This window comes from Nyctereutes procyonoides, unplaced genomic scaffold, assembly GCF_905146905.1.
Source record: "Nyctereutes procyonoides isolate TBG_1078 unplaced genomic scaffold, NYPRO_anot_genome, whole genome shotgun sequence".
NCBI lineage: Eukaryota > Metazoa > Chordata > Mammalia > Carnivora > Canidae > Nyctereutes > Nyctereutes procyonoides.
Window position 1 is genome coordinate 38,560,904 of NW_026575047.1, and position 14,069 is coordinate 38,574,972.

The window sequence follows — 14,069 nt, forward strand, 5'->3', positions numbered from 1 at the left end:
GAAGGAAGAAAGGGAGGGAGGAAGGGAAAAGAGATGGGGGGGGAGAAGGAAGGGAAGGAAAAAAAAATCTGGCATCACAGAGCCCACAGTCCGGCGTGGCTTCTCCCTCGGGTCCTGCACACGTCCCCGAGCCCTCTGAGTTTGCGACCCTTACCCGTCGATGACAATTTACAGTCGCTCTCGCTCGGGAGCTGGGGGGCGGGGGGGGAGGCCAGCGTTGCAAGGAGGTAGAGGGGACAATCCGCCAAACCCTCCGCATGGCCTGTGGAATTGCCTCACGCTCCTCTCAAACTCCGGGGTTTTTCACTCCCGCCACAGCCGGGTTTCCTGATCCTCTTATTCAAAACCTCCACAGACACCAAAATACACATGGAGAACAAACATCGCGAGAGTGCCGGAAGCCCGGGGGCGGGGGCGGCGGCTGTCACGTGACCTCGCTTTCCGGGTTCTGATTGGGCATTGGCAAGATCCGGCCCCGGCAGCCCCCGGGGGCGGGGACAGGTGCCACGCGACGACGCCACTGGTCGGTTTCCCCAGGAAGCAGCCAATCGGGATCGGCCGGCTTCCGGCGCGCCGTGAGCTGGCGCGCGGCGCGGAGGCTGCGGAGGCGGCGCGGGGAGTTTGGACCGAGATTTTGCCAGCTGTGAGCCAGCGCGAAAGGTGAGGGCAGCGCGCTCGGACCTACGGGCTTAGGGCCCCGAGCCCTAGCCCGGCCCATCCCCGCTCCCGGCGACCCGGCTCCGGGGCCGGAGAGGGAGGCTCGTCGGTTCCCCCGTTGCCCGCCACCCCCCGCGCGGCGAGGCCCGCAGAGCTCTCCGTAGCGGCTAGCAGCCCAGGGGGGAGAGCAGAGAAGCACGCGTATTCGCGGACCCGCGAGCAGAGGCCCGGGGGTGGGCCAGGGTCGCCCTGGGCGTCGAGGGAAGAGCCGGCCTAGCCCCCGTCTTGTTCGCGTACTCCGGTGCCCACTTGCAGGGGTGCCCGGCATAGAGCGGTCACTGGTGATCCTAGCCCAGAACCCCGGTGCTGCCCATCTCCCCCGGAACGTCAAAACGCTCTACTCGTCCCGGACCCTTCCATGGTCACGTGCCGGGCTGCTGTTGTTTGGGTGCACTGTGTGCCTCGTGCTTGGGACCCGTTGTCTTACAAATGCAGCTCCGCCCTACCTCCGCACTGGGGAGTGGTTAAGGATGCCGAGTGCATCCCATTACGTGGGGGTCGGATCCCAGCTCTTCCACGCAACAGCTCAGTGCCAGTCCCACTCGTCACTTAAACTCAGTGCCTTCCTTTCCTTCTGTCATATGGGGAGAATTATTTCTTCTACACCCTGGAGGTTTTGTTGGGATTAAATGGCTTAGTATATGCAATAAATGCTTCAAAGAGTACTTGGTACATAGTTAGGGTTCTGTTATCACCAGTATCCAGAGAAGTAGGTGAAATTGTCCCGATTTTTGACTAGAAGAATCTGAAGCATCAAGAGGCTGTCCCTTTGTTGAGCTGCCTGATTCCAAGGCATCTTCCACGACACCACACTTTCTCCCATACGCCCCACTTGCTCTCAGGTTACTCAGCACTTTGGACATTTAATGGCCTGACAGCTCCTGGTGCCACCAGTGTAGATAATAGATAAGTAGCATTTGTGTCCCTGTCAAGGTTAATGGGCAGTAATGGCAGAGAGCATGGTAAAGGTCAGCAATTGGGAAGGAAGAGAGGCAGAAGTATTGCGTTTGGGGAATATAAATAGAACTAAATTGAACCAGGAGGCCTGGGTGACTCAGTGGTTGAGTGTCTGCCTTTGGCTCAGGTCATGATCCCAGGGTCCTGGGATTGAGTCCCACATCGAGCTCCTCGCAGGGAGCCTGCTTCTCCCTCTGCCTAAGTCTCTGCCTCTCTCTGCGTTTCTCATTAATAAATTAATAATAATAATAATAATAATAATAATAAAAGAACGAAATTGAACCAACATTTTGTTACCAAAGCTGCTTTTGGAGAGTAGCTTATGGTCTAGGAGGAGGGAATGAAATTTCTGGGTCTTGAGTTCTTTTCAGTGCCAGTCACCATGATAGGCACCATATACATTCTATTTCTAATCCACTACATGGGAGAAGTAGCTACTGCCTTCATTTTACTGATAAGGAAACCCAGAGTTTAAAAACTGGGCAAAGCCCATGGTGTTAGATATGCAGTGAAAGAACAATGTACAGAGAAATCATAGGCATCCACTTTGAGATAGTATTATCTATGAGGGTAGAGGGAAGAGGAGAAAAGAGGAGTGAGTGGGATTTCAAATATATCTGAAACATTTTATGCCTTTGAAAGAGAGTAGGAGAGAATTTGAGTTCTTAAATTTAGTTGCTGGGTACATGGGTATCATTTTTTTTATGTTTGAAATATTTAAAATTAAAAGAAATACATGATATATAAAAATAAATATATTTTAATACTAATTTTAAATATTCCAACATATATTCTCAAATACTTTTTATTTTATTTTTTTTAAAGATTTATTTATTTATTCAGAGAGAGCGAGAGAGAGGCAGAGACACAGGCAGAGGGAGAAGCAGGCTCCATGCAGGAAGCCTGATATGGACTCGATCCCGGATCTCCAGGATCACACCCCGGGCTGCAGGCAGTGCTAAAACGCTGCGCCATCGGGGCTGCCCTCAAATACATTTTAATACTAATTTTAACTAAATATATATTCTAATATATAATGTGTGTGTGTGTGTATTATATTTCTTTTAAGGGAAGAAAGGATAGAACAAAGAGGCCCAAGATAATTGCAAAGTACTCTTGGGACCTAAATTCTAAAAGCGCTAGTGGTTCTCCATTGCCTGTAGCATGTCTTTAAGCAGGCTCCTTCTCTAGCCACCTCCTCTTCTACCTCAGACTTGGCACAAATACTGCATAGACACCCTTCACACCTCCACCCTGTCTGGAAGCTTTCACCTGTCCTTCAAGATTCAATTCAGTGTTCTTTGGAAAGCTCTGTGATTTTCCTGAGTTTTTACTTCATCAGGGAAGCTGTAGACTGGCCCCCCCTTGCCCCCCCCTTTTTTTTCCATTTTGTTTTTTAAATTGTAGTTGACACAGTGTTACATTTGTTTCAGGTGTACAGCATAGTGATTTGACAATTCTAGACTTCATGCTGTGATTACTGCAAGTGTAGCTACCACCTTTCACCACCTAAGGCTATTACAGCATCATTGATGATATTCCCTGTGAGGTAGCTTTGATCCCTGTGACTTATTCATTTCCTAACTAGAAGCCTGGACCTCCCACTCCCCTTCACCCATTTTGCCCATCCCCCAACCCCTCCTCTCTGGCAACCATTAGTTTGTTCTCTGTATTTATGGGTCTGATCATGTGGGAAGTCATAGACTTTTAAGAAGAGACTTTTTTGTGGGACTTACTTCGTTGGGTGGTAATTTTTTGTTGACATGTCTGTTTCCTGCCAGCCTAGAAGCTTGTTGAGGGGAGTAATTATGTCTTTGCCTGTCTCTGTACTCCAGTGCCCAGCATGGTGCGTGGCACCAAGTAAAAAATACATGTTGAAGTCACCTTGTGGAAGGTCTTGGGGTTATGACGTAAGGACTTTATTCTCTAGAATTGCAAGGACCTGGGGCACCTGGGTGGCTCAGTGGTTAAGTGTCTGCCTTCAGTTCCGGGCATGATCCTAGGGTCCTGGGATCAAGTCCCACATTGGGCTCCCTGCAGGGAGCCTGCTTCTCCCTCTGTCTGTGTCTCTGCCTCTCTCTGTGTCTCTCATGAATAAATAAATAAAATCTGTAAAAAAAAAAAAAATGCAAGGACCTATTGCATTTACTTTGTTTAAAAATTCCTGTATCTTAATGAAATACACCCACAATATCAAGGAAAAAATATTGCAGCCACAATCCTGTCCTTCAACCACATCAGCTATTTTCCTTTGTCATGAGTCCTTTCCAAATTTTAGCTATACAGATTTCTTAGCTGTAAGCATAATGTACTAATAATTTAGTCTTTTGTTTTTCCAATATTAAATCATTCCATGTAGCTACTCTTCATGGTTGTCATTTATCTTATAAATTATCACAGTATTGCACTCTCCTTGGCTTAATAGGTATGCAGTGTTGCTTAATGCTATTAATTATTAGAAAAGAATGTTTTTTCGTAAGTTTATTTAGTGTCTGTATTTTGGCGAACTGCGTGTTTACACTCTGATCATTCGTTCGTGGGAAATTGGGTGTTCTTTGTATGTTTTTAATATTAATTTGTTTTTGGTAACTTTTCTCAGAAATTTTGTTTTAAAAGTTTATTTATTTTAGAAAGAGACAGAGAGAGCACGTGCATGTGGGGAGAGGGGCAGAGGAAGAGGGGGAGGAAGGGAGAATTCAAAGCAGACACTGAGCTGAGTGCAGAGTATGATTCCGAGTTTGATTGCAGGACCCTGAGATCATGACCTGAGCTGAAACCAAGAGTCAGATGCTTAACCTACTGAGCCACCCCATGTTGTCTCAAAGAAATTTTTTGAGAAAGAAGATACATAGTATCTTAGGAAGTACTTAGTGTATATATATACAATTTAAAGAATAATTATTTTAAAATTACAAAGTTTAAAAAATTATAGCTTAATTATACATTAAAACTAAATAAACTATGTTTATTAAACATAAAGATGACTGTAAAATGATAATTATACATAACCATTAAACAAATCAAGACATAGGATATTACTGGTGCCCCAGGAGTGTGCCTTCCCTCATCATAACCTCCTCCCCACACTAGAGAGAACTATTGTGAATTTTGTGATAATTTTCTTACCTTCATCATTTACCTTATACATGCATCCATAAATAATGTAGTTCAGTTTTACCTGGTTTTGAGAGTTTATGTATTTCTACTTTGTCTTGTTTGGTTCAACATTATGTTTGTGAGAGTCTTCCATACTGTGGATATAGGTTTTTTTTAATTTTTGAAATAATTTTTAATAAAAATTCATATGATTGCTGTAGAATATTCCTTTGTGTGATTGTGCCACAGTTTATCCATCGTGTTTTTTTTGGTTTTGGTTTATTTTTATCCATCCTGCTTTTTGATGGCATTTGCATTGTTTTCAGGTTTTGGCTATTGATGTTTGTTGTGAATGTTCTTGTATGTGTTCATTAGTTTGTATATGTGATTAAGAGAAGTCCTGGGTCTGAGTATGTTTCCTTTTTACCTTCCAAAATAAGGTCAAATTGTTTTCAAAAGTTGTTGCGCTCCCCTCCTACTAGCCTGTGAGAATTCCATTGCCCCACATTCTTGCTAAGATTTGATACTGTGTTGTAATTTTTTCCCATTTAGTAGACATATGTATAGTATTTTCTTGTGGTTTTAACTCCCTGGATTATTAGTGAAGTTGAGTGCCTTGTGTTTCTGGACTGTTTCCTTATTTTTAAGTGTCCAAGTTTTTTTTGTCTTTCTTTGCAGTTGTCTTGCCTTTATCTCATTATTTTGTAGGAATTGTTTATACATTCCATACACTACTTATTTGTCAGTTACATGTATTGCAAATATTCTTTGTGGCTTTTAAACATAGACTTAGTATATTTTAGTCAACCATTTTTAAGCATCTTTTATTGTGAAATATCATAGAAGAAAGTGCAAAAAAGATCTAAATAAGCTGCGCAGGAATGAATTCACATAGTAAGCCTGAAACTTACCTTTAGAAAGACCTGCTTACAAGATTGCTTCTTGGCTGATGAGTAGGAACTTGGCTTTTAAAACCTAAGTTATTCTATATTATTCTCCAGAAACTTTTATTTTTTTAAATATTTTATTTATTTGAGACAGTGGTAGAAGAGAGGAAGAGGGAGAGGGAGAAAGATTCTGGGCTGAGCATGGAGACAGAGGCAGGGCTCTATCTCAGGACTCTGAGATCATGACCTGATCTGAAACCAAGACTCAGGTGCTTAGTGACCCAGGGACCACATGATCTATTTTCTTAAGTGTACATTTACATTCATAAAAACAGTTCATCTGTTAAGTTGCAAGGAAGATTAGTAATTTCCATAAAGTAGAAGTGTTACAAACAGTCCTTATCACTATATAACAAAACTAGAAATTTAAAATGAAATTTTAAAAAAGCAAAAAGACCCTTTCATGTGGAAAATTAAACGCTCAATTGGGGCAGCCTGGGTGGCTCAGTGGTCAGCCCAGCACGGGATCCCCGAGACTCAGGATCGAGTCCCACGTCGGGCTCCCTGTGTGGAGCTTGCTTCTCCCTCTGCCTGTGTCTCTGCCTCTCTCTCTCTGTCTCTCATGAAAAAATAAATAAAATCTTAAAAAAAAAAACCCTCAATTTAAAAGACAAAGTAAAACGAAAGCACAAAAGAATAAAAAATAATAAAGATTAAAATAGTTTAATGAGATGAAGAACAGAGAAACATCTGATTGAGAAATAATAATCTTAGTTTTTTTTTTTAAGATTTATTTATTCATGAGAGACACAAACTGAGAGAGGCAGAGGCATAGGCAGAGGGAGAAGCAGGCTCCTTATAGGGAGCCTGATCCAGAACTCGATCCCAGATCCCAGGATCACGACCTGAGCAACTTTGGGAGAAATCACAAATACAAAATAACAAATGACAAGTGGAAAAAAAAATGTTTTAATAATATTAATTTGCATACTTCTGTGTTAAATGAATTTGAAAATTCAAATGAAAAAACAATTTAAGAAAATACAATTTACCAAAATTGACGCCAGCAAAGATGGAAGTTAAATAACTCAATTTTCATAGAATGAGGTTATGAAAGAACTGTCCCATTGGAAACAAAACACTAGATCTAAATGGTTTCACAGAGAAATTCTATTGAAAATTTTAGGAGTCCACATAATCCCAGTGTTAAAATACATTGTTTCAGAGCATAGGAAATGAAGGAAAACTTCCAAATTCTTTTTTTCTTAGTTACTTTGTATTCTTACAATGGTTGGTTTAGTCATCTGCCTTTAGCTGTTGAAGGGCTAAAGTGAAATAAAATTTCCCCGAAACTTTTCAGTCTTCTAGAGGTCTTTGGGTTTTTTTTTTTTTTTTAAAGCAGCTTTATTGATCTACAATAAACTGCATATTATTAGGGTGTTTTTTGTTTTTGTTTTTGTTTTTTTTTTTTTTTTTGAGAGAGTGCATGTGCATGTGCATGCAAGTAGGGGTGGAGGGGGGTGGGAGCAGAGGGAGAGGGAAAGAATCCCAAGCCAACTTCATGCTGAGTGCAGAGTCAAATGCGGGGCACAGTCCCCCCATGACCTGAGCCAGAATCAAGACTCAGTTGCTCAGCCAACTGAGCCATCCAGATAACCCTGTAAAGTGTACAATTTGATCAGTTTGATAGGAGATATCATCACTACAGTCAGGTTTGTCAACATATTCATCTCCCCCAAAAGTTTTCTTATGTCTCTTTAAAAATGCCTCCGTTCTGCTCTCCGTCCCTTACTCCAGAATGAAGAACCCCTATGGTTCGGGGCATAGGAGTGACTCAGTGGTTAGGCATCTGCCTTTGGCTTGGGTCATGATCCCAGGGTCCTGGGATCAAGCCCTGCATCTCCCTACCCAGTAGAAGTTTGCCTCTCCCTCTCCCTCTTCTTCAGCTCTCTTTTGCTTCTCAAATAAATAAAATCTTAAAAAAAAAAAACCTCCTATAGTTCCTTAAAACAAACAACTCAGTTAAAAGTAGACAAAGGATTTGAATGGACATTTTGTCAAAGAAGATACACAGATGGCCAAAAAGCACATGAAAAGATGCTCAGCATCACTAATTTATTAGAAAAATGCAAATCAAAGACACAAGATATCATTTCACACTTACTAGGATGGTTACCATTAAAAAAAACCTAGACAATAACAAGTATTGGTGAGGATGTGGAGAAATTGTGCCCTGTTGCTGGGAATGTAGAATGGTGCAGCTACTGTGAACTATAGTATGCCTATTCCACAAAAATTAAAAATAATAGAATTAGGAACATCTGGGTAGCTCAGCAGTTGAACCCCTGCCTTTGGCCCAGGGCGTGATCCTGGAGTCCTGGAATCTAGTCCCACATCCGGCTCCCTGCATGGAGCCTCTTTCTTTCTCTGCCTATGTCTCTGCCTCTCTCTGTGTCTCTCATGAATAAATAAATAAAATCTTTTAAAAAAATAATAGAATTAGCATAGGATCCAGGAATTCCACTTCTGGGTATAGACCCAAAAGAATTGAAAGCAGAGTTTCAGAGATATTTGTACACAAATGTTCACAGCAACATTATTCACAATAGCCAAAAAGTGGGAACAACCCAAATGTCCATTGACAGAATGGATAAACAAAATGTGTTAGAGCCATACAATGAAATATCATTAAACTTTAAAAAGGAAGGAAATTCTGACACATGCTGCAGTGTGAATAAACCTTGAAGACAATATGCCAAGTGAAACAAGCCAGTCACAAAAAGACAATGCTGTATGGTCCTCCGAAGTAGTCAAATTCATAGAAGCAGAAAGAATGGTAATTGTTAGGGGCTGGGGAAGGGGAAAGTTACTGTTTAACAGGTATGGAGTTTTAGTTTTGCAAGATGAAAAAGTTCTGGCAATTGGTTGTGTGACAGTGTGAATATACTTATTCCACAGAAGGGTATGCTTAAAAATGATTAAGATGGTAAATTTTATATTACATGTATTTTAGCACAATTAAAAATAGAAAAGGATTCAGGAGCCAGCTTGAAGGAGCTCCACTAATCAAATATGAAACTACTTGAGCGTGAAAATAATGACAGTAATGGATTACAACCCACCAAATACGTTAAGAATCCTGACTGATAAAAAGCAAATAGGGGAGAAAGGAAAGTTCTTTACAGTAGCATGTCAGCTGCTGAACGATGATGCCAATACAAAGAATGATGGATGGGGTTATGAAAACCATCATTACACAATCCTACTGTTTACAGTCATACTATTATTTCTTCAGGCGTGAATCATCGATGGATACTAAAACAGTTACTTTTTCCAATTATTGATTTGTGGCATAATTTATTGGGTTGGAAAACATGTTGTGATTTCAGTCCATTGTAATTACTGAGACTTGCCTTATGGCCTAGTACACGGTTAGCTTCTGTAAGCATCTCTTCTTGAAAAGAATGCACATTTTATAAGTTGTAAAGGTTGTGTTATTCAAATCTTCAGGGTCGTTACTGTTTAGTTACTTGTTCTCACAATTACTGAGAGGTCATTTTAAGTCTATAATTACAGTCTTTTTCTGTTTCTTATAATTCTGTCAGTTTGGTTCATGTATTTTACAGTTATTTTATGGGCCATACAGATTTAAAGTTGTTATATCTTTCTGGTGAATTAAATTCTTTATCATTATACAGTGACCCTCTTTATCTCTAGTAAGGCTTTATGTCTTAAAATCGATTTTGTCTGATATTAATGTAGCAGTCTCAGCTTTCTTCTGGGGAGTTTTTACCTATTTTTTCATCTTACATTCAGTTTTCTATACATCTCCTGTTTTAGACATGTCTCTAACAAATAACAAATATAATAGATTTCATTTTTAAGTTCAGATAATCTTTTTAGCCAAAGTAATTTGTCAGTTTATATTTATTATAACTAACAAATATTTGGATTTAAATCTACTAACTTATCTCTTAATTTGTATTATATTTTTTTCTCTTTTTTTATAGCTTTTTTATTTTTTAAGTTTCAGAGGTAGAATTTAGTGATTCATCAGTTTCAAATAGCGCCCAGTGTTCATTACATCATGTACCCTCCTTAATGTCCATCCCCCATTTACCCCCAAACCTCCACCTACCTCTTCTCCAGCAACCCTCAGTTTATTCCCTAGATTTCAGTGTCTCTTGGTTTGCCTCCCACTTAATTTTCATCTTAATTTTTCCTTGCTTTCCCCTCTGTTCATCTGTTTTGTTTCTTTTTTTTAAAGATTTTATTTTATTTATTCATAGAGACAGAGAGAGAGAGGCAGAGACACAGGCAGAGGGAGAAGCAGGCACCACACAGAAAGCCTGACGTGGGACTCGATCCCAGGTCTCCAGGATCACGCCCTGGGCTGCAGGCAGCGATAAACCGCTGCGCCACCGGGGCTGCCCTGTTTTGTTTCTTAAATTATACATATGAATGAAATCATATGGTATTTGTCTTTCTCTGACTTATTTTGCTTAGCGTAGTACCCTCTAGTTCCATCTGTGTCATTGCAAATGGCAAAATTTCATTCTTTTTGATGGCTGAGTAATATTCCTATGTACACACACACAGCACATCTTCTTTATCCATTCATCTGCCAGTGAACATCTGGGCTTTTTCCATAGTCTGACTATTGTGGACATTGCTGCTATAAACATTGGGGTGCAGGTGTTCTTTTGAATCACTATGTTTGTATACCTAGTAGTGTAATTCCTGGGTCATAGGGTAGCTCTATTTTTAACTTTTTGAGGAACCTCCATATTGTTTTCCAGAGTGGCTGCGTCAGTTTGCATTCTCACCAACAGTGTAAGACGGTTTCCCTTTCTCCACATCCTCACCAAGATCTGTTGTTTCCTAAGTTCTTAATTTTTATAGCTTTTTAAAAAAGATTTATATTTATTTGAGAGAGAGAGTGCATGTGAGCAGGGAGAGAGGCAGAGGAAGAGAATCTCAAGCACACTCCCTGTGATCACCAGACCAGCCCTACAGAAAGTTTTAAAAGGGTCCTTGAAGTGAAGAGAGAGCCCAAAAGTTACATAGACCAGAAAGGGACAGAGACAATATACAAAAACAGTGACTTTACATGTAATATAATGACACTAAATTAATATATTTCAATAGTTATTTTGAATGTAAATGGGCTTAATGTCCCAAAGGACACAGGGTATCAGATTGGATTAAAAAAAAAAAAAAGCAAGATCATAGATATGCTATCTGCAAGAGACTCATTTTAGACCCAAAGACACCTCCAGACTTGAAGTGAGAGGGTGGAAAACCATTTATAATGCTAATAGACAGCAGAAGATAGCTGAGGTAGCAATTCTTATATCAGACAAATTAGATTTTAAACCAAAGACTGTAATAAGAGATGAGGAAGGACACTATGTCATTATTAAAGGGTCTCTCCAACGAGAAGATCTAACAGTTGTAAATATTTATGCCCCTAACACGGGAGCAGCCAATTAATAACAAAATTTAAAGAAACACATTGATAATAATACAATAATAGTAGTGGACTTTAACACCCCATTCACTGCAGCAGACGTATCATCTAAGCAGAAGATCAACAATGAAACAAGAGCTTTGATAACACACTGGACCAGATGGACTTCACAGATATAGTCAGAACATTCCATCCTAAAGCACCAAAATACACGTTCTTCTCGAGTGCACATGGAACATTCTCCAGGATAGGTCACATACTGGGTTACAAATCAGGTCTCAACTGGTACCAAAAGATTGTGATCATTCCCTACATATTTTCAGACCAATGCTTTGAAACTGGAACTCAATTACAAGAGGAAATTTGGGGATCCCTGGGTGGCGCAGCGGTTTGGCGCCTGCCTTTGGCCCAGGGCGCGATCCTGGAGATCCGGGATCGAATCCCACGTCGGGCTCCCGGTGCATGGAACCTGCTTCTCCCTCTGCCTGTGTCTCTGCCCCCCCCCCCGTCTCTCTCTCTCTGTGTGACTATCATAAATAAAAATAAAAAATAAAAAAAAAAAGAACCAGAATGTTTAAAAAAAAAAAAAAACAAGAGGAAATTTGGAAAGAACTCAAATGTAGACTAAAGAGCATCCTACTAAAGAATGAATGGGTCAACCAGGAAATTAAAGAAGAATTAAGAATATTCATGGAAACAAATGAAAATGAAAGCACAGCTGTTCGAAACCTTTGGGATGCACCAAAGGTGGTCCTAAGAGGGAAGTTTATAGCAATATGAGCCTTTCTCAAGTAACAAGAAAGGTCTCAAATACACAAGCTAACCTTACACCTAACAGAGCTGGAGAAAGAACAGCAAGTAAAGCCTAAACCCAGCAGGAGAAGAGAAATAATAAAGATTAGAGCAGAAATAAATGAAATAGAAACCAGAAGAACAGTAGGGCAGATCAATGCCATGAGAAGCTAGTTCTTTGAAAGAATTAATAAGATTGATAAACCCCTGGCCAGACTTATCGAAAAGCAAAAAAAAAGGACCCGGATAAATAAAATCATGAATGAAAGATCATAACCAACACTGAAGAAATACAAACAATTATAAGAACATATTATGAGCAATTATATGCCAAAAATTAGGGGATCTGGAAGAAATGGATGCATTCCTGGAGACATATAAACTACCAAAACTGAAACAGGAAGAAATAGAAAACCTGAGCAGACCCATAACCAGAAAGGAAATTGAAGCAGTCATCGAAAATCTCCCAATAAATGAGTCCAGGGCCAGATGGCTCCCCAAGGGAATTCTACCAAACGTTTAAAGAAGAATTAATATCTATTCTTCTGAAGCTGTTTCAAAAAATAGAAATGTAAGGAAAACTTCCAGACTCGTTCTATGAGGCCAACATTACCTTGATCCCAAAACCAAAGACCCCACCACAAAGGAGAATTACAGACCGATATCCCAGATGAGCATGGATGCAAAATTCTCACCAAGATACTAGTCAGTAGGATCCAACAGTACATTAAAAGGACTATTTGCCATGACCCAGGGGGATTTATTCCTGGGTGGTTCAACATCTGCAAATCAATCAATGTGATACACTACATTAATAGAGGAAAGGATAAGAACCATATGATTCTCTAGTTGATGCAGAAAAAATATTTCACAAAGTATAGTATCCTTTCTTGATTAAAACTTTCAGTGTAGGGATAGAGGGAACATACCTCAATATCATAGAGCCATCTATAAAAAAGCCCACAGCAAGAATGGTAATCTCAATGGGGAAAAACTGAGAGCTTTTCCCCTAAGGTCAGGAACATGGCAGAGATGTCCACTATCACCACTGTTATTCAACATAGTACTAGAAGTCCTAGGCTCAGCAGTCAGACAACAAGAAGAAATAAAAGGCATCCGAATCAGCAAAGAAGTCAAGCTCTCCCTCTTTGCAGATGACATGATATTCTGTATGGAAAACCCAAAGACTTGACCCCAAAATTCCTAGAACTCATACAGGAATTCAGCAAAGTGGCGGGATATAAAATCAATGCACAGAAATCAGTTGCACTTTTGTATACTAAAAATGAGACAGAAGAAAGAGAAATGAAGAAATCAATCCCATCTACATTGCACACAAAATCATAAGATACCTAGGAATAAAACTAACAAAGAGGCAAAGGATCTGTGCTCAGAAAACTATAGAACAGTTATGGAAGAAATTGAAGACACAAATGGAAAAACGTTCAATGCTTATGGATTAGGAGAATAAATATTGTTAAAATGTTTAGGCTACCTAGAGCAATCTACACATTCAGTGCAATCCCTATCAAAATACCATCACCTTATTTCACAAAGTTAGAACAAATAATCCTAAAATTTGTAAGGAACCAGAAAAGACTCCTAATAGCCAGAGGAATGTTGAAAAAGAAAACCAAACACAATTCTGGACTTGAAGCTCTATTATGAAGCTGTCGTCATCAAGACAGTGTGGTACTGGCACAAAAACAAACACATAGATCAATGGAACAGAATAGAGAATCCAGAAATGGACCCTCAGCTATATGGTCAACTAATCTTCGACAAAACAGGAAAAAATATCCCATGGAAAAAAGTCTCTTCAACAAATGGTGTTGGGGAAATTGGACAGCCATATGCAGAAGAATGAAACTGGATCATTTCCTCACACCATACACCAAAATAGACTCAAAATGGATGAAAGACCTAAATGTGAGACAGGAATCCATCAAAATCCTAGAGGAGAATATAGACAGCAACTTTCGTGACCTTGGCCACAGCAACTTCTTACTAGACACATCTCCAAAGGCAAGGGAAACAAAGGCAAAGGCAAAAATGAACTATTGGTATTTCATCAAGATAAAAAGATTTTACACAGCAAAGGAAACAGTCGACAAAACCAAAAGACAACCAACAGAGTGGGAAAAGATATT

The 14,069-nt window shown here is 40.0% G+C and overlaps 1 protein-coding gene across 4 annotated transcripts in view; it reads left to right on the forward strand.

Moving 5' to 3' along the window:
- The first annotated feature begins 591 nt into the window (after nucleotides 1-591).
- Nucleotides 592-14,069, forward strand: part of BLM (BLM RecQ like helicase) — a 98,835-nt gene continuing 85,357 nt past the window's right edge. For all 4 annotated transcript variants that reach the window (XM_055326741.1, XM_055326742.1, XM_055326743.1 and 1 more), the window contains exon 1: nucleotides 592-660. The gene's annotated coding sequence lies outside the window, so the exon portion shown is untranslated. The remainder of the gene's footprint in view (nucleotides 661-14,069) is intronic.